At 41.1% G+C, this 20,714-nt stretch overlaps 1 long non-coding RNA gene across 7 annotated transcripts in view; it reads left to right on the plus strand.

The window, feature by feature from the left end:
• LOC103729134 overlaps positions 1-20,714 on the plus strand; it is a 360,622-nt gene that overhangs the window by 298,691 nt on the left and 41,217 nt on the right. For 3 of the 7 annotated variants that reach the window (XR_003848547.1, XR_003848546.1, XR_003848549.1), the window contains 2 exons: positions 10,172-10,285; positions 16,704-16,764. This is a non-coding gene — a long non-coding RNA (uncharacterized LOC103729134). Of the gene's footprint in view, positions 1-10,171; positions 10,286-10,538; positions 10,639-16,703; positions 16,765-20,714 lie in introns of all 7 variants that reach the window. The other 4 variants (XR_003848550.1, XR_003848548.1, XR_607052.3 and 1 more) reach the window with 2 other exon arrangements.

A 20,714-nucleotide genomic window follows, 5' to 3' on the forward strand; every position in this document is an offset into this window, starting at 1 on the left:
GCATTTATTATGACATCAGATATAAGAAAACTTGTTTCTCCTCCTCCATATGCACACTCTTTTCACCATAAGGTGATCTGATCATAACATCTCCTGTTCAGAATCTTCAGTGGGCAATGATGTCCTTAGCCTATCTTTATCATGGGTTTGGAAGCACTGACTGCAAGCCTAGGTTTCCTAGCTACTCTCGTTACTCCCAGGTCATCCTTCTCTTACCATGTTTCCCTTTTGCATATGCTCTGTGTGTTCTTTAAACAAGCCATTTTGCTCTCCTTCTCTCCCTGCCAAATACTAGCTCCAGAACCCCAAGAAAAAGGAGAGCTCTTTCTCTTTTCTATTGTCTCCATGGGCACGAAGATCTTAGAAGCAGTTTATCAGTCTGGCCTTAGTACTTGGCATGATGTCTGGTAGCAGTCAATATTATGGGTGAAACACCTTGCCTTTCGGAAGATGATGACAGAGGTTCCACAGGCAAAAGTGTCCTGGGACTCACTGGGAATAGTATTTGCTTATTAAAACTTGACTCTTGGCCTCTAGACCATTGGAGGGATGTCTTCCTTGAGAACAGAAAGTGGTGACATCATATCTTTGGGCTACAATAGTTCCAGAGCTCCAAAAAAGGGTGGAGATGCATTTATATAAGAGCTTTCTTTTATATTAGGGGTTTTTAATTAAAGAGCTTAAGAGATCTGAGCAAATAGGTAGCCCATCATTCCTGAAAATATGAGCCAGCACTGATTACCATGCTGGGTGCTAGATGTTTTTAATGTAGCAGTCTCTCATTCCATGTTGACAATACTGTGAGTATATCACTATTCCTGTTTCACAGATGAGGGCAAATAAGCCTAGGGAAGTCCAGGTACCTATCCCCAGGATACAGATAATGGGTAAACTGGAGTTTGACAAGATAAAGATTAGGATTGCTACTGTTTTCTAAGCCTTTGGCAGGTACAAAACTTTTGTCAGCACTTGGCATGGGTTCTCTTAATTCATCTCTGTAGAAACCATTAAAATCAGATACTGTTATTATCCTTGAATTAGAATTTAAAAAGTGAGATCCAAGGAATTTAACATTATTAAATTATCTATTTATTTATTTATATAGATAGAAAAGACAATTCTATATTCTTCCAATGTATCTTATTAGAGTAATATTTTAATAAAGAATTAAATTTCTAATTATGAAATATTCCAGGGCATATATTAAGACTGGGTACCAACAACAGTGAACAAGGCTAACCTCTTTTGCCTATTTGATCGTTTTCCTAATGAAAGACACTGGTATATTTAGAAGCCTTCAAATCTTCACTTTAAGACAAGCAGTGTAATATCTTATAGTGAACTTCAGTGCTACTTGACACAGAAATCAAGACTACTTCAAAGCCAGCTGCTAAAATGTTCTGTTAGTCCCCAAACACGCCAGTATACAAGAAAGTGAAAGCATTTTATTTCTTGCTGCCTTGAAAGCAATTTCTAAACTGTAATTGAGGATTTTTATTCTCTTGCTTAGTCTTTCACTTACATTGTGCAGGCAAAGGCAATGACACTGAGAATTCAGAATACCATGACCTTCTAGGTTGGGCACTCTGCCTCCCCTTCCGTATTTTACCTTATTCCAAGTTAGAGCATGTCCTATCTCTCTCCTTAATTCCACCTGGAATCTGAACCCTCGCCTATCTGTTATATACAAACCACCTCTCACAGTTGTTTATTTCCCCAACATAGGCCACTGTACTGAACTGAAGCACAGAGAAAATTTGTCACTCAAATGTGTGAAAGCTATTTGCACGAGGTAAAGCCATAGCTTCTCTGGATCAAAAATAATTCTGGCAGTTACCTAAGTCTTTGAGGGGTAAATGAGCTGAAAGGCTTTCCAAGTCTTCATCAGTCCAGTTGTTTTAAAAGCAAGCTGATAAGTGGAATCAGCTAGGCGTTCCCATATGACCATGTTTCTTCAGGAATCATCATAGACCTGTGGGTTCTAGGGCCAGAGCTCAGGAATCACTTTAAACAAGTTTCGAAAGCATTCTGTTGCCTAGTCAGACAGGAGCCATCAGCTCCTCCTGCCTTACCAAGCTTCTGCTTATGCAAAGGAGAACCTGACCCCATGAAATCACTAAGCTTACCACTTTGTCCTTTATAAACTACAAAAAGATGCTGTATTGGTAGCTGGTTACTGAGTACAAAGAGGTTTGGCCTGGGGAATGGCAAAATTTTCCATTTCTCTAGAGAAATGTATCATGTATCACTTAACTAGTCTGTTGCATGCCTAGCCCTACTATTTCATTGATTCAACTAAAACATATTGCAGTGGTTTAATGAACAATATCCCCCATAGGTTCAGGCAGCTGAACACTTGGCTCCCAGTTGATGGTGCTGTTTTGGGAGGGTTAGGAGGTGTGGTCTTGTAGAGAAAGTATGCCACTGGGGGTGGCCTTTGAGAGTTCCTAGTTCCTAGTGCAAAAAACTAGCAAGGTAATATTAACTATCACCTGCAGATGGCTGGGGGAGAACTGTCCCCTATAATTCCGCTCAATGGCAAACTCCGAGTACTGCATTATCAACATGTGAAGTGAGATGTTCTTGCTGGTGCAATAGTGGCACATGTAGTGTATGTACAACCAGTGCATTTTCAGTTGGATATAATGCCTGTTTCTAGAGGTGGAACACACATCTGGTACTGTAGACCAGGCCAACCTCCTGTGGCAGGAGAAGATATAGGCCCCAGTGGGGAAGCCACTGAAATTGTTTTGTTCGATTGATGTGATGCACCTGCTAAAGTACCATCCAAGCATTTGTGTTTACACTTATAGGTTATTATAACAGCCACTGTTTAGATGTTCTTGCTTCTTGCTGTTTGTTTTTATAGCAGATGGAATCCCACTGAAATGGGCCAACAGCCCATGGAAAATAGATGATGCCATGCAGAGACCTGAAAGTTCAGTGTCTTGCCACAATGGGAGGAAGACCATCCCACACCTATCACCCCCTCCAAGACCCATGGACTTTTGCAGAAGAAGTTGGCAGAAAGAATGAAAGAGCCAGAGGAAGGGGTAGGGTGTTAACCAGACATGTCCTCCAACCTCCTTCCCATGCTTATCAAAGAGTTGATGGGGGAGTTAGTTACCCTTCCCACCCAATCAGTCGACCATAGGTGCACATGGGGGAGGGGCTAAGGATACATAAGCTGGGAATGCCATGAGGCACTTCTCTCACCATTTTGTGCAGCTGTTGGGAAGCCACAGGATCTATATTTGAGTGTGGACTTTCTGGCACAGCTGTAAATAAACCCCCACCCTATGTTCTGTTAGCAAGCCCAATAAACTTGCTAGGATTTAAAAAAAAAAGAGAGAGATAATTAAAATCTACATTATTTTTCCACCAAAGTTGACCCATGTTGGAAAATCCTTTTTGATTTCTTATTCCTATTTCCCCCCTTAAAGTTCATTATATATAGATAGATAGATAGATATAGATATATAGATATATAGATATATATGCATATATATTATGTAACCTGCTTCAAGTTATTTCTGGAAAAATTGTGTAAAAATGTCTTCTCTTTGGAATACTTTTTAAAAAAAGTTGACTCAGAGAAAATTGTCAGTAGTGGGAAAAATTTTTAATAAAGACAAATTTGGTGCTAACAACACCAAAGTTATATATCACCATAGCCATTTATATACCATAGCTTCACAAACATGTTTTGAAAATATTTGACTCCCTCTAAATAAAAAGGTGGCAAATAATTTCAGCCTGTGCTGCAAGCTCTGTCTACCACTTAGTGATTCTTAGTGCTCATTAGCATATTAAATACAGTCAGTGAGTCACCCTGCAGTAAAACACCAGGTTCACTTTGCCCCAAGCTAGAAGATAATATTATTTATTTTTTAATTTTTTTTATTTTTTATTTATTTATTTTTTTGAGACAGGGTCTCCTTGTAGCCCAGCTGGCCTGGAATTTACTATGTAGACCAGGCTGGCCTCAATTTAGCATTATTTTTTAAAATCACTTAGCTTTTAGTTTTCAGCCTACCAAGAAGGAAAGGGGCCCTTTCTGCCTGTTTTGGAATGGAATTACTTGGGTAATCACCCTCCACTCTTGCTTGGAAAGGGCTCTACTGCAAGAACATACCATTAAGTTCTTGCTTTGATTCTGGCTGTTAATCCCATGGCCCAGCTTGACATTGTCTCTTAGCAACCTCCTGTCCTTTTCCCCTTTTCATTCTTGTGTCTCTAACAACACTTCCTCTCTCTAGTTTTTCTTCAGCTGGCCTGCAGCTTTCAAGGCCCCTTAAGCCTAGTGTACACAGAGAAGCAGGAGCTGAAGGCCCGTGCACATATTTATGTTAATAGTGCTGAGGGGAGGAACAGGCTGTTCTGGGAGCTGTTTTCCAACTGTCACATAAATCAGTCAGGGGGAAAAAAAAGAGTTACTCTTTTCACAAAGAGACAGCCTAGTAGAGCAGTGGGTCTTGGCAGCACATCATCTCCCAGGGCCCTCCGTATAAGCTGAGTTTTCCGTAATGTCTCCCACATTCTCCACTGTAATGTCTCCAGGCAGGAGGAGTTGACTGATTTCATAGACGCAGATTTCCAAGTCAGAAGGGACCTTTGAGATCATCAAGCATACAATCACATGGAAATTTCCAACAAACGCATGCTCCTGGGCTCTTTCTCCAGAAGCACAGTGAATTAGTGACGTGGAGAGCCCTGACTTCTAGTGGCATTTTCTTCCACCAGGAAATGCTGTCATTGAGTCCTGGGGTTAGGAGAAAGACCTAGACAATGCTTTTATTGCAGCTTGTATCCAAATCATTTGGGGAGGTCTTACAAATATGCATTCATTTTTCTTATTCCACTGGACTGACTGAAACAGAACCTCTTCATGGACCTTAGCACACAGATTTTATGGATTAAGAAAAAAACCTTCTTATCAGTTTTTGTATATACACACCAGAGTAGAATGCCTGCTGGACAGAAAGAACACTGAATTTGGAGTTAGAACTGGTTCCATCAAATCCGGGGTTCATCAGATACTGTGTGTGATGGTTCAGGTATGGTTTGTCCCCTCAAAATTCATGTATGGGAAGCTGGGTCACCCATTGACAGGTGTTAAAACATTTAAGAGATGGGGGCATATTAGGTAATTAGGTTATGGGGGCTCCATTTTTTGTGTGGCATATGTGCATGTCCGTGTGTGTGTGTGTGTGTGTGTGTGTGCACTTGTCTGTTCAAGCATGCATGCACATGTGTAGGCATGTGTATAGAAGTTAGAGATCAATATTGGGTTTCTTCCATTATCTCTTTCTACATTACCTTCTGAGATCCTGTCTCATACTAAACCTGGAGCTCACTGGTTCAGGGAGACTGACCAGCCAGCAAACCCCAGGGATTCTCTTGTCTCGGCCTCCCTAGTACTGGGATAACAAGTACAGCATTTTATGTGAGTGTTGGGATCTGAAATTAGGTCCCTGTGCTTGTGCAGCTAGCACTTTACCAACTGAGTCATCACCCTAGCCCTAGGACTCCACTCTTGAAGGAATCAGTGCTCATCTGTAGAGAATAGGCTAAGTCTCAAAGAACTGGGTTGGTCGATATAAGCAGGTTGTTATGAAGCTAATCAGTTTCCTTACTTAGCTCACGCTCTTGTTTCCCTCTTGTCACATAACCCCTCCGACTGCATATGTACGTCACCCTACTCTTCTGTCTGCTTTTGCCATGCGATACCGTAGGCCATCTCTGACACAGAATAAGGCCCTCGTCAGATATGGTCACCTGATCTTGAACTTTTCTACTTCCAGAGCTTTAAGCTAAATAAATTTATTTTTAAACAACTTATCCAGCCCCTCCTCATTCCCCACGTGTGTGTGTATGTGCGTGTGTGTGTGTGTGCATAATGTAAAACTAAAATCCTAGTTCATTGAAATAAGTCATATGACCTTTCTTACTTTCTATTTCTTCATCTGCAAAATGAGACTACACAGCTAACCCTCATTTAATCTTTGATTTTATAATTCAGATGTCATTTCTCCTTGGAAGTCTTGGCCAAGTTTTCAGACTAGGCCATTACCTACCCACCTGGGAACAGAGAATACCCTGCATACTTGCTTTATAACACTGATCATAACGTATCAGTCAAGCGATATGAGGCTTAACAAGTCCTTGTGAGTGAGCTGACAACTAATTATGATTAAGTCGATATGCAAACCATTACTTATTCTTTATCTCCACCATCAATATTAAAGTTTCATGAGATAGGAGGCAACGATGTCCGGTTCACTGCTGTATCCATGGTACCTTGCATTCAATCAACCCTGGTTGAATAAGCATATAACTGAATAAACGGTTGGACAAGTGGCTAATATGTATAAAACACATGGCACATAAATACACAACAAATGTTATTTTTAATTATCTTCAGAAAGGTCAAGTTTCTTGCCCAAAGTTCTAAAGCAGAACTGAAGGGTTGAGCTGGCTTCAGGCTTCATTTTTAATCCATTCCTGTAATCTACCTTACAGTAGGTTAGTACTAGAAGGGATGTAGGAAGATATAACAGGCAGCCTTTTCCACTAGATGAATCAGAAATTCATGTGGCTCTTGCACATTTCCAACCTCAGGGATTCAACCTGAGTGTTTAAGCACTGATGCAACTGTGTATGAACACACACATTTGCAGATATTGATGCCTGCTGGCTTGGAGAGCCTTAGTCTAATCTGAGAAATTGTGGGATCATAAAATCCTTGAGGACAGTGACTGTGATGTTAATTCTCATCACAAGATCGGTTCTTAGGAGCTCTATGATATCTGTACATAACCGACTGTGGGCAGCCACACTGCCTGGATCCCAGCACCAATCAAACTGTATACCCAGTGGGGCTGAACGTGTGATGGCTTCTGTGTTTCCTACTAACTCCTACGGGGAATGTAATTCTGGAGGGATAGATGAAAAGAGAGGTGCAGAGGACAGTTGGATAGAGTCCATGTGACTTGATACATAAGCACTGAATGAGGAAGTTTGGAATAAGGCCTGGAGAGATGGCTCAGAGGTTAAGAGCACTGGTTGCTCTTGCAGAGGACCCAGGTTCAGTTTCCAGCACCCATATGGCTCCATAACTCCAATTCCAGGGGATACAATACCGTCTTCTGTCCTCCACAGACTTTGCATGCATAGGTGCACTTACGTACATGCACCCAGAATACTCATACACATAAAAAATAATTAATTAAAGAAATTTTGAAAAAAAAGTTTGGAAGAAGGCAAGGGGCACATGTTTTGAGGAATGACTGGATGAGTTCTTGCCCCCTTATACAAAATATACTAGCTTAAGAATCAAGAAATTCTCAAATAGCGTTTGAATAAGTTTGGTTAGTAGTTATTGTGCCCCTGAGTCTCTGTCCAATCCTGTGCAGATATTACCTCAATTAATTCTCTGGACTCTAGAAATCATAACTATCAGTATGTTGTTTTTTCTGTTGTTTTCTTTAAGTGGGAAAATAACTTCACTTGGAGAAGTCAGCTACAATTAGGTCTCAAAATTTGTGGAACTACTTCTTGATGCTAATGGCCTTGGTGACTTTGAACATGATGAAGGGCACCATCTTGCTCAGGGGCCTGCACGAGCCCATGGTAATGCTATTGCCTATCTTCATGTCCCTGAAATAGGGGGGAATATGCATGAATATGTTCTTGTGGTGCCTCTTGGAGCAGCTGTGCTAATGGATGTCATGGAGACTGTCTTGGCAGATGATAACGACTCCCCGCATCTTCATCTTGGTTAGCAGGCCAGACATGATCCTCCCTTAGAGGGAGGGGTTTGCAGGAACATTTCTTGTCAATATAGTGCCCTCAATGTTCTCTTTGGGTGTCTTGAAGCCTAGATTGATGCTTTTGGGGTATGGAGGAATCTTCTCCTTGCCCTTCTCTCCCAGAAGATCCTCTTCTTGTTTAGAAAGAAGGTAGGCTGCTTTTGATAGGATGCTTTGTCTGCCATGTTCTAGGAAGGCTGAGAAAAGGCTACCATCTCTATTTCTTAGATGAGGAGTTGAGTCTCAGCAAGGATAACAGAGACTGTCCTAGGATCATTCAGTTAATAAGTGTTGTGACTGTGTTGTAAACTCAGCTCCTCCAATTCAACTCTGCTCCTTACACTTCTGCCATGCTGCCCTTCCTTCCGTCAAGCTGCCTTTCCGCCTATCCTTCCACCACGTTGCCCTTCTGCCCTTTATCACACTGCCCTTCATCGTGACACTCGTCTTTCTTAGACTGATGAGGACAGTAAGGTAGATTTAAAGAAGTCACCTTGTTCCATTCCCTGAAAGACCAGATGATCTGAATCTGGGTGCTCACACCAAGGCTGCATGCATGGTTGACTGGCTTGGTTCTCTCACTACAGGTCCTTTGTATACTTCATTTGAAATGTGGTTTTGGAATACTTTTCTTTAGCAGCACAGACAACAGATGTGGAGATGTAGTCATGAAGAACTGTCATTATAGTCATTGCAACTGTCATTGTATTAGACACTTCACTGTAGTGACAAGGACCTGAGAGGCACATAAGAGAAGGAAAGATTTATTTTAGCTCCCAACTTCAGAGGCTACAGTCAATGCTCCATTGTTTATGGCCTGTGGTAACATGGGATGTCATGGTAGAAGAACATGGTAGAGCACAGCCATTCACCTCATAAGTGCCAAAGGTACCCATGGACCAGATGCAGCCCTCAAGAAAACACCCCAGTGGCCTTCCTGTAATCAGGCCCCATCTCTTAAGTCTCCCCCATTCCCAATGATGTCATCACATTGTAAACCCAACAATGGATGAATTGAACACAGAAGCCTCATGGCCCAATCAACATGCAATAGCACTATAAGCTGGGGACATAGACTTCAACAATAAGCATTTTAGGAGGGTATATGAAATTGAAACCCTCACAGTCACTTTCTAGAAGTTCATTGCTCTCAGCTCTCCAAGAGGTGATCTCTTTTGCTAAAGAATAATCACATCCAAGGCAGCAGTGGTAAGAGGCTTAGCTCCCTTCTAGACGCTCATGAAGAACTATTCACAATCGTAATGGAGTATTGTTCTTGACTTGGCCAGTGTGGCTTTTATCTATGGTCTCCCCCAAGTCTGACCTCATTTTCTGATGCTGTAATTCTTCTTCCTCATGGGCTTGCCAAATGTAGGACTACTCAGCCTGCAAGTGTGCTCTATTTCTCATAGCCTCATGAGGATAGTAATGAAAGCATGCCGAAGAACATGCGTTTAGACCTGTGGTCAAATATGGGCCCTGGAGAACAGGCTTATCAAGACTGTGAGGCACAGATAGGAAATGGCTGATAAGTGAGGGCTTAGAGACAGAGGAACACATGAAAACACACACACGCACACATGCACGCATACACACACACACACACACACACACACACACACACACCAGAGATGAGGAAGAAGATATTGTGGAGGAAGATGTCTGTATTCTTTCTTTCTGAGCATCCTAGAATTTCGCAGCTTTGGTTTACCTTTTAAGCCCAGCAACTTCCAAAGCATAGAGTACTCTTTTGCCTGTAGTGAACATGCATTCATTTGTATACCATGATGACAAGGGCTGTTTTAAAATATTTCTATATTTTGAAAGCATTGCTCATAGGTATTAACTTTCTTAATCATTCAAGTGCCCGAACAGCCTAGTTTGGGGAATGCAATCTTTAAAATAAGTCCTATTTTGCAAATGAAGACACGACACAGGGACAACCTAAGCCCAGGGACGTGTCCAAGACCAGGGCTGGTGCGTGATGGGTATGTGACTCATTTCCAGGTGTCCTGAATCAAGCTGTGTGTTTTCTCCCAGGTAATGATGAATGTCTGGCACCAGATCACTTTGAACGTTTAGTGTAACCACACTCTGCCTATCTGTCTCTTTCTTGTTCCTGTGTGACTTTTTACTCAAGGTCTCTATTGTTCATTCTCTTCTCTTCCTGTCTCTGTCTGTCTGCACCCCCTTCCTTTCTATGCCTGTCTCAATTTGGATTTAAGTTTACTCCGGGGTGAAATGTGAGCTTCAGTATAAGGTGGTCTCACATATGATGTGATACTGTGACAGAAACCCCAAGGGAGACGTGGTAAATTAAGCTGTAGTCCTGAACTGGAACATGCTCTCCTGTCTGCCAGCAAGTACAGTCCTCATTAGGAGCAGCTCACAGGGGAGTATCCGATGACAGACAGAGGTGATCCAGGTGCCTAGTCAAGCAAGATCCCAGTCCCAGTCCTTCAGGACCTCTCTTGGTGAGCCTTTTACACTCATCACACATTGAAATGTCTGTTGACCCAGTGTCTATGTACTATGAACCAGCATTCATCTCTCTCTGCTTCTTGACTATAGATGTAATATGACCAACTGCCCCAGGCTCCCACAACCATACCTTTCCCCCTATGATTCACTGTGCTCTCAAATTGTGAGCTAAAATGAGCCCTTCCTTGTTTAAGTTGTTTATCAGATATTATGTCACTGAGAAAAGTACTATACCATCCTTTTCAGGGTCCTTCATATTTTGAAAAAGAAGATTCCTGTGAAAGCCACATCAACACCACATTAGTATTTTTACAGAAAGAGCTCCACTTGTACAGCCAATTTGAGAGTGAGTAGTGATGAGAAGAATTCATCTGCCCATACTTCACAAGTGCCATTGAGGCAGAGGCCTTGGCAGAACTGCAGCCTCATCACCAAAATCAAGAGCAATTTGACCTAAAAAAACAAGGACTATAGCGAAGGTCAGAGAAAAGGCTTCTGAAGGCTACCCTCCTTGGAGCCTCTAGTTATCCCATCTTGAATTCGACCCAGGTTGCAAAGAGCCTGCACCACGCTTACAAACTATGGTTCATTTTTTTTTTTTTTATGTGTGTATGAGCGTATTGCCGCATGTATGTGAGGGCACCTGTGTTGCGCAGTGCCGCGGTGGTCAGAAGAGGGCTTTGGATTCCCCTAAAACTGGAGTTAAGGACAGTTTGTAGCCGCCATGTGGATGCAGGGAATTGAACCCAGATCCTCTGCAAGAGCAGTCAGTGCTCTTAGCCACCGAGCCATCTCTCCAGCCCCGCAACTGTGGTTCTTGAACTACAATAAACATGAACTGCTGACTGCCTTCAGTTTTACCTGAAGTAAAATGAGGGAGGGATTTGCTAGATGATCAGCAAAGTCCCCTTGACCCTGTAGTACACCTACTACCACTTACACTGCAACAATCCATCTCCGTGGGGTGGAGGGAAGTAGATTATAAACCCTGAGACATTCGCTATTAGGATTTGTAGAAGACGTCCAGTGTCACATGTATCCCACCCAATCGATAAGCAAAGGAAGTTTCGTCTTTGGGGAAAATGCATGTAGCCAATTCTTTCCCAGAGTGCTTGTGGGATAAGTGGGAATACACCAAATACTGCTTCTGCCAAGCGTCCTCTTACCAGGCCAATCTAAACACCCTGTGATTGGAGAGTCAGCATTTCCGGGGGCTAGGCTGTTCCTGGTAGGAAGGAGGCAGCTGCTGCCTGTGCTCACAGTCAACAACTTCTGTTTGAATAGCCACTTCCTCTCCAAAGGGAGTTGGTTTGTATTTCCCTTTTAATGCTACTGGAAGTCCTTGAATGGCAATATCACAGCTTGTACCCATTCAGAACAGGAAAGTCAATACAGCTCAGTCCTGTGTGTCAGTTTCTATAAAAGAACCAGGAAAATAATTTCTATAGTGTCGCTTATGATGTAATCATCACACTTGAGGTTGGCCTTCAGCCAGGGAGCCTTTTCCTAGTTATTTTCAAACTTCACTGATATTTGCAAGGCAGGGACCCCAAGGAAAGCAATGCTCAAATCCCTGAAGAGACACATCATTTTGACTTCATTTATTCCTAGAGAAATAGCTTTGGGGAGAGTAACTCAGCATCTGGAGAAGAAGCAGGCTGTGGGGGTGTGATCCTGGCTGTTCAGGAGAGCTGGGTCTCCTGGAAAGATTGACTCTCACAGGAATGTTCCCTTAATAGCTGAAAATAGGCAAGTGCAAAATCTGATAAGGGTCTAAGGTCATCTACGTGACTTCTCAGATGATCTGAGACAAAGGACCAGTTTCATCGATTAATTTCATTTTGCTTGGTTGTCTCTTTCTGACCTTTTTTCATAGGCCAACAGTTTTTAAAATTCTGTAGCAGTAAGTGACAGAAAATGGAGGAAGGAGACAAAATACAAACTCCCATTTTGTTTATTATGCTTATGTCTAGGGCTATGAAACTTCAGAATTCTTTTTCTTGGTCTGGATGTTGGTTAAATAGATAAAAATGTCTAAGAATGTGTTGAGCGGTAAGCAGTGTCTGCATGTCCTCCAAGTGAACCAATGGCATTTTAAAGACCCACTCACTGGCCAGTTTCTCACACACTTGCAAACACACTTTCTAGAGAATGAAGGGTTAATATGGGAGTGGGGGATGGGTACTGTCATGATGATGGCGCCCAGGTGAAAAGACAGAAGACCAGGTAGAAAAGAAAGAATCTCAGAAATTAAGATTTCTGTGATAAAACAATATTTTTGTTGACAATAATATGTCATTTTTGTAATAATGGGACTAAATAATTGGTAACTTACCTAATTAATTTTGTGTAGAATGAGATGCAGAAATCCCTGCTCACTGTGTTTAAGGGATCTAGATACTAACCAACAAGCATGCTCCACATCAAGTATGAAGATTCTGGTTCAGGTCAACCTAGATATACTGGGTAATGAAAGTGTCATTTTTCTCTACTCATCCTATCCTGGACTGCAGATGGAAAACAGATTTTTATAAAATCAGTTTCCCTTTTCTCCAAATATAAAAGCTCATAGCCATAAAATCATAGTTAATAATCCTTGAAAACAATTTTGTAATTAGATTTGACAATTACAAACTAAATTAGACAATTACAACAAGGCATTAGTTATGAAATAATTGATTTAAAGCTATGGGAATCATTTCTCACCAAAAGAAGCCAACTATTCCTTTATTGCTCTGGTATTTTGGAAAGGAGACAGATTTTTAAGTAGGTAAGACAAAAGACTGAAATTCTACAAGCATTTTAGTTTCCAGTCCAAGACAGCTGTTGGGTGATGTCACCCAGAGAGCAAACAGCCGTGCATGGTGGGAATTAGCAGATGAAAAGCAAGAACACTTGATATGGGTGTGTAAACGTGCTTTCTCTGTCTCTTTGCATTCTCCTTGTAGACAGACACACCTAAAAGTAAAGTTACACATGGGGGCTGTTTATATGAAGTATAGAAGCACAAGAAAAGGCTGGAGACAGGAAAAACGGTGGAAGAAGAGAAACATTTCAAGGTTCAGATCGTGTTGCTGCCCAAATCCAGTCTCTAAGGAAACAGCCAGAAGGGCTTTTGAGCTCTCAGCTTCCTTCCAAGGACTAAAGAACTCACTATAGGCAGAGGAAGTGCCAAGGAAAGGCACTTGGACTCGGGGAACGTGAACCACTGGGTATGGGGAATAGTCAGCCCCGAGGGTTTGAAATTCAGTTCTTCAGAAAGGCTGAGGGAAACCGGAGAGGAGATCAACCTAGACACCACTAATTAGAAAACGTTCTGACATCAGACACTAGGCTGCAGCAAGCGGCAGGGTCAACCTTTGCACGGCACCTGAGGTGAACTCAGAAATGAAACACCTAAAAACATGTTTGAGAATGATTTGCTAGAGACAAAGACAGACAGCAGCTGTTAGAGGGAAGGAAGAAAGCGAAAGAGGGCTCCAAAGTGAGGTGCTGTAACTGAGAAGACCTGACAGAGAAATGGAAGAAAGGTATTCTATAATGCAATAACTGTCCTGTGTCAGACCAAACAGTCTTCAAAGGCTACCTTCCCAGGTGGCGGGTAACATGTCTTAGGATAACCACCGAAGTCTTCTACATCCTTAAAATGCTTCTTTCTGCATTAAAATTTTCTTAGAGGCAGCTTCCTGCAAAAGTAAGTAATGAACGTAAGATGATGCTCCTTTGGGGTTGTAAAGACAATCTAAGAACAAGCCTTTTCAGAGTAACAAACTTCACAGCCGGAGATAATTTCCTTTGCATAATGTGCTTCGCTCTGGAGCTTCCTTCCTCTTTTTTTTCCTCACTTCTACCCAGTTCTGTCATTATTCTACCTACCTCATCAGGGAAATCATTGTTTAAAAACTGAATATAAATGATGAAATATTTTTCGATTTTATCTTTTCCAAGATAATAGCTTTCTTTCCTCACTTCTTGCCATAGAAGAGTTCTGCCCAAATGGGTGATAAATTTCTCCAAGCATTTTGACAGTTCCAGAGGGGTAAATGAGGGTAAAAATAACTAGCTGATTACCAATAGGGAGCAAATTGGCCACTTGAGACCTCAGTGGCTAGAATGACAAATGAGAAAATGAAAATCCTCATCAGGGGACCAAGACTCTCTGATTAGTCCAAGAGCTGATATCCGCTTTCCATGCCTTTCCTTCCCTGCTGTGTGATGATTTGCATCTGATTGGACATCATTTTGCATTTGGGGCAGTCATTTCTAAAAGGGTGTTTGGAAGACTTTGAAGTACTTAATTATAACCAGGAGGCATTCAGGGCTGAGCCATGAAATGGAAGATGCTCTGTGTTGGACTTATGGAATGTTCATTTATAGAAAGAGCCCAAGTCTGGTTGGTTTGGTCTGGATTTTCATCCCATCGCTCCATAACGCGACCTTCCAAAGTTTTCTGGACACTAGAGGAAAACAGAACTGAGAAGAATATTTTTGGCTTAAGGATCCACATTCAAGGCAGACTCCGTGATTTCAACATATGCACAGACTGGGCTTTCTGTTTAATAGTCAGTTACTAAAAATAGAGATAATTTGGGACTCCTTTGAAGGAGGTTTTTTTTTTTTTTTTTTTTTAGCCAGTCAATAATGGACCATAAACATGCTTGGTAATGCCAAGTCATGGATGCATGAAGAGATGAAATAGGCCAATCAACCATTAGCCCCTACCTGGACATAACCCTATGAGCTAAAAGAGTTAAGAGGAAGAAAAGGAGATGGGAACTTTAACGTAGGTAATCAAAATGAGATCCAGGGAGACGTGATCCTAGCTTTGAAAAAATTAATAAAGCTATAGTAATTGCTATGGAGAAATCACTTGACATTGATGATTTTAGTTTTTTATTTGTGTGTGTTTGTGTCTCTGTGTGTGTGTGTGTGTGTGTGTGTGTGTGGTGCACAAGTACTGTGCGGTGGTACGAATGCCCCTGCACACTTGGGAAAAGCAGAGGAGGAGCCCGTATGTTGCACTCTGCCTTACTTCTTTGACACAAGGTCTCTCACTGAATCTGGAGCTAGGCTGGTGACCAGCTAGCCCCATTTATACTTGTATCTCTGTGCCCCGCCCCCCCGCCGCAGTGCTGGGGTTATAGGCACATGTGGCTGCATCCTGCTTTCTAAGTGGGTGCCTGAGATTTGAATTCATGTTTCCACTCGTATTAATCAGGGTTCTCTAAAGTAACAGAACTGATTTTATATATACGATATACGTGTGTGTGTGTGTGTGTGTGTGTGTGTGTGTATTTATTAGATTGGCTTTCAGAACAGAGTCTGAGTAGTCCAGTAATGGCTGCACCACACTGGAGAGGCTGAGAATCTGGTAGTTGCTCAGTCCATGAGGCTGAATGTCTCAGCACTCCCAATCTGATGCTGAAGGTCTGAAGGATTTCTGGAGGTCTCTTAGTCTTCAGTCTTCTTGGAATATGAAAAAGTTAATTCTATTATCAGTGAAGGAATGCCACGGCCACAAGATGAAACCACCAGTGAGAGGCAAACAGGCAGAAAAACCAAAGCTCCCTTCAGCCACAACCTTTTATGGGGACTGCCGAAGGTCACGCCCACATTTAGAGTAGGTCTTTCAGCTTGAAATAATCTGATCCAGTAAGTTTCTCTCATTTTAGTTAATTCCAGATCCAGTCAAGCTGAAAAATAAGATTAGCCATCACATCATGCTTGTACAAAAAGTATTAGTACTTCCTCATTCATCTCCCCAGTCCAACAATAATGATTATAAAATAATAATAATTTAATGCTGAGTAGAATGGTCTGTCTTGAGAAAAGAAGTTTGGAGAACAAAACTCTGGCAAGATGAAACTGGGCATAAATGCCATGTGTATGCTTGGGCTTTTAATACTGGGAAGGGAACTAGGCTTGATCATAAAAGTACAAGGGGAATATAGTAAGTATTCTGCATACTGTTAGAACTGCTTGATGGGTCTGTTATGTTCATCTCACAAAAATCATCAGCAAAACAATATTCCCTGGGATTTTTCCAACAGTGAAATCAACAGGTCAGACTTCTGTTTTGAATTTTTGGTTTGAGGTCAGGGATATAGAAGAAAAGAATGAGCTGGCATGGTGCCTGACATATAGATGCATTCAACACACTTTACCAAAGGAAGAAGAAAGCTGAGCCATATAGAACCTCCACGCCATTTCTTGGAGTAGCTGTGGGAGACCTGGAGGTAACCTGGTCCTTACAAAAGGCAGCAATGAATAATTTAGAGCACAAGGTCCGGAGTTACGAAAACATGGGCATGAAACTTCACTTTCCTGGGTCTGTATTTTCTCATTATAAAGGCAAAAATAAGGTTTATGAATGGGAATGATTAAAAGGTGCTATCTTGGTGTATTTTTCAGGGATGGGAAGATCTAGTATCATTTCTGCAGACTCTCAGAGGAATTTGTGTTCCAAGGTAAGGTAAGTACCCATGAATTATGTGTCTTCTATTAGAAGAGTCTATAATTCTGAGAGTCCAAGGTTGATTGTGATCCCAGGAATGACAACTGGAACACCTGACATTGTTGCTTTAATGATTTTGTCCATTGTAGGGAGTATATGGCTATTCAATTTAACTGAAAGAGATGAAAAAGAAGTTGTTCCTGTCAATCCAGTTTTGGATTCCGGGACGGTTTCCTAAACCAATATAATTTCTAACTCTATTCTACATACTTATTGTACATGCAGATATATTTTTACCCCTCATTAAAGAAACTTCTTTTTGCACCAGATGGAGGCTATTATAGACCACAGTTTGTCAAAATGTAGAGAATAAGTGACTGTGGGATGCACAGCCAGATTGGCACATCTCTAATGCAACCAATACACCTAAGGCTTCAGGAACATCACAGAAAAGGGGGTGAAAAGATTATAAGAGTCAGAGGATCAGGTTACCTGTTGCTAGATACATGTTACATAGCATCTTCTAGACACGTCAGAGATGCTGCACCCATGAAATGTTTACAATATGGTTACCCAAACAAGAGCTGGATAATGAAACACACCAATCAGCATGCCAACAGGGATAGAAGAAATCTCACAAGTTCCCTCCCCTAAATGAAGAAGTACAGGCAACCAACCAATGGCTACTGTGAGAAAGAGAATCAGTCTTTATAGGCTATCCAATCCCAAGGGGGTAGCCCTAACCACATGTACATAGAAACAACACTAAAAGCGTTCAGTAGGTTGTGTGTATGTATGTGTAAAAATAACAATTATAAAATAAAAGGTCATGAACTCGAGAGGGAATAGGAAAAGACATAGGAGAAGCTAGAGGGGCCAGGAAGGAGTAGAAATGATGTAAATACAGAACTTGTATATGAAATTCTCAAAAAGAAATGGACCATCTCTATTCACACTGCTCCAGGGCCCATATCTGCCCTGTTTAGCTAGCCAGAACCCACCCACCTCGCCCATTGTCCTGCCGTGGAACTACGCCCTTTATCCCTCCAGAGATCTCCTGAGTAATCTGCCTAGATTACTCGTTCCTCTAATAAAAAATCATAGATGAGATCCCGAAGCACAGACCTACTAACTATTCATACTCGATCAGAAGGCAGCCAAGCTACATCAACAATATAAACAGAACCTAACTTCAACTCAACAAAGGCAGGCTAGAATTTCATATCAGACACACAACCAACAAAAGAAGGTCATATGCCCAGGTCACAACAGAAAACACAAACTATGAAAAACAAAGATAATATGTTCCCACCAAATCCTACCACCCCATCAAAGTGTTCTACAATGAGGACTGCCTAGATGAACCCCAGGACACAGAATTTAAAGGAATAATCATAAACATGACCAAAGAATTAAAGGATTTTTAAAAAACATACAAGCAACTCAAAGAACTCAAAAATATAGGAATGAACTCCTTATTGAAGCTCAAGAAAATACAAATACACAGCTGAATGAAATGACAAAGACAAAGCAGGGTTTGAAAAGTGAATTCAGGAAAGAGATGGAAATATTGAAGAAAATTCAAGCTGAAATAAAGATGGGGTTGAAAACTCAAGTCAATTTGAAATGACAGGAGAAAAACCTCACCAGCAGAATGAATCAAATGGAAAACAGAATATCAAAACTGGATAATAAAGTTGGAGAATTGAAACACTCATGTACAGACTATGAAAAAAATCCTAAAAACCCACAGGAATGGAATATGTAGAAATGTGGGGCACTATGACAGGACCAAACCTATGCAACATGGGTGTAAAGGAAGAACAGTCTCAGGTCAAATGGTCTTGACAAGATCTTAAACAGAACTATAGAAGAAAACTTTCCTAAATTAAATAAAGACATACCTATAGAGATACAAGAAGCTCACAGAAAACACCAAATAAAAAGAACCAGACTAGAAACTTCCCATGGCACATCATAGTAAAAACACTAAATGTTCACAGGGTACTGAAAGCTACAAGAGAAAAAGCAAGTTACATATAAATGAAAACCCACTGGAATCAGTTGGTATTTCACTGCAAACTGTGAAAGCCAGAAGAGAATGGAGAAAAGTATTCCAAGTTCTAAATGATCATAGATGACAACCCAGAATACTTTTCTCAGAAAAACTTTTCATCATAGTCCAAGGAGAAAGAAATCTCCTCCATGTTACAAATAGGCTAAAAGAATTCTTGTCCACTACACTAGCACTACAAAGAATACTTGAGGCAATATAGAGGACTGAAGAAAGAAATGATCATACCCAAGAGGCTACAGAAATAAAATAAAGATATAATTATGGGAACATGAAATAGGACTTAGAACAGACAGAAAAGAAAATGACCATAACCAATACAAATCCTTCAATAATAACTTTAAATATCAATGGCCTCAGTTTCCCAGTCAAAAGACACAGGCTAGTTGAATGGATTAGAAATAAAATCCATCATTTTGGAGACTGGAATGATGGCTCAACAGTTAAGAACACTGGCTGATCTTGCAGAGGACCTGCGTTTGGTTCCCAACATCCATATGGTGGCTAACTGGTGCAACCATTGTGGAAATATGTATGGTGAACACTTTAAAAACTAAAAATAAATCTACTATATGATCTTCTTGTATGACTCCTTGGAATATACCCAAACAACTCAACATCCTGCTATAGAGATACTTACTCAGCCATGTTTCTTGCTGCTCTTTTCACAATAGCTAGGAAATGGAAACAATCTAAAATGTTCCTCTACTGATGAATAGATATTGAAAATGTGGTACATTTATACAATGGAGTTCTACTCAGCAGTTAAAGAAATGAAATTTGCAGGTGAACTAGAAACTATTATACTAACTCAAGTAACACAGACTCAGAAAAACAAACAACCTGTGTTCTCTTTCATATGTGGATTATAGCTCCAAATCCTTAGTTGTGAGTATATATCTTGATGTAACCACAGAAGCCAGGAAAATGGAAAGGAACCATGGGGGTACAGGGGAAGAAAGAGCTTGAGAGATGGGGATAGTAGAAGACAAGTGTTATCAAGGAGGAAATGGGGAAAATGGGATATACTTTAACTGGTGAGGGAGCAGAGAGGGTTATGCAGGGATAGAGAGGAGAGATAAATAATGCTTAGATCATGTGAAAAACAAGAGAGAAATGTATTATCTCAAAAGCCTATTGAAAAATAAACATCAATATATACATGAGTGCATGTGTATACCTGAAGGCTAGATAACAAAAGCATGGTGCTAGGCAGAGGAACCCTCCCTTCAAGTTGTTGGGCAGGGTAGTTCGAGAGACTCCCAAAATAGCACAGGTTATTGCTACAGCCCTTGATTACCTCCCAGAACTTGAAGGTAAGACCCTGTTGCTGTTAATTTCATTGGACGGATCTAGAAACTGTTATACTAAGTGAAGTAACACAGACTCAGAAAAACAAAAGACATATGTTCTCCCTCATTTGTGGATCCTAGCACCAAATCCTTGTAAGTGAGTGCACATCCTGATGTAAGTGTAGGAATCAGGAAAATGGAAGGGAACCAGGGAGGTAAAGTGAAGGAAGTAACCAGAGAGAGAAGAATATTAGAAAACAGGTGTTACTAAGGGAGAAATGTGTAAAAAGGGAGTAGTTAAAGGGAAGGGGGATGAGGGCTATACAAAGAACTATGGGAATAAAGGGGAAGAAGGAGCTCTGGAGAGGTGGGACCATAGCAGACAGAAATTATCAAGGGAGAAATGGGGAAAATGGAGACACTTTAAGTGGGGAGGGTGGGGAGGGAAGATAAGACAGGGAGAGAAAGAGGAGAGAGAAATAGTAGGAGACAAGTGTTAAATAGTGAGTGCCTAGCTAGTATAAAAAACCAGAGGGAATGGTATTAGTTAAAGAACCTACTGAAAAATTACACATACAATATCTCTACATGAGTCCACAAGT

The sequence above is a fragment of the Nannospalax galili genome, unplaced genomic scaffold (genome assembly GCF_000622305.1).
Source record: "Nannospalax galili isolate Female #2095 unplaced genomic scaffold, S.galili_v1.0 scaffold1051, whole genome shotgun sequence".
Classification (NCBI taxonomy): domain Eukaryota; kingdom Metazoa; phylum Chordata; class Mammalia; order Rodentia; family Spalacidae; genus Nannospalax; species Nannospalax galili.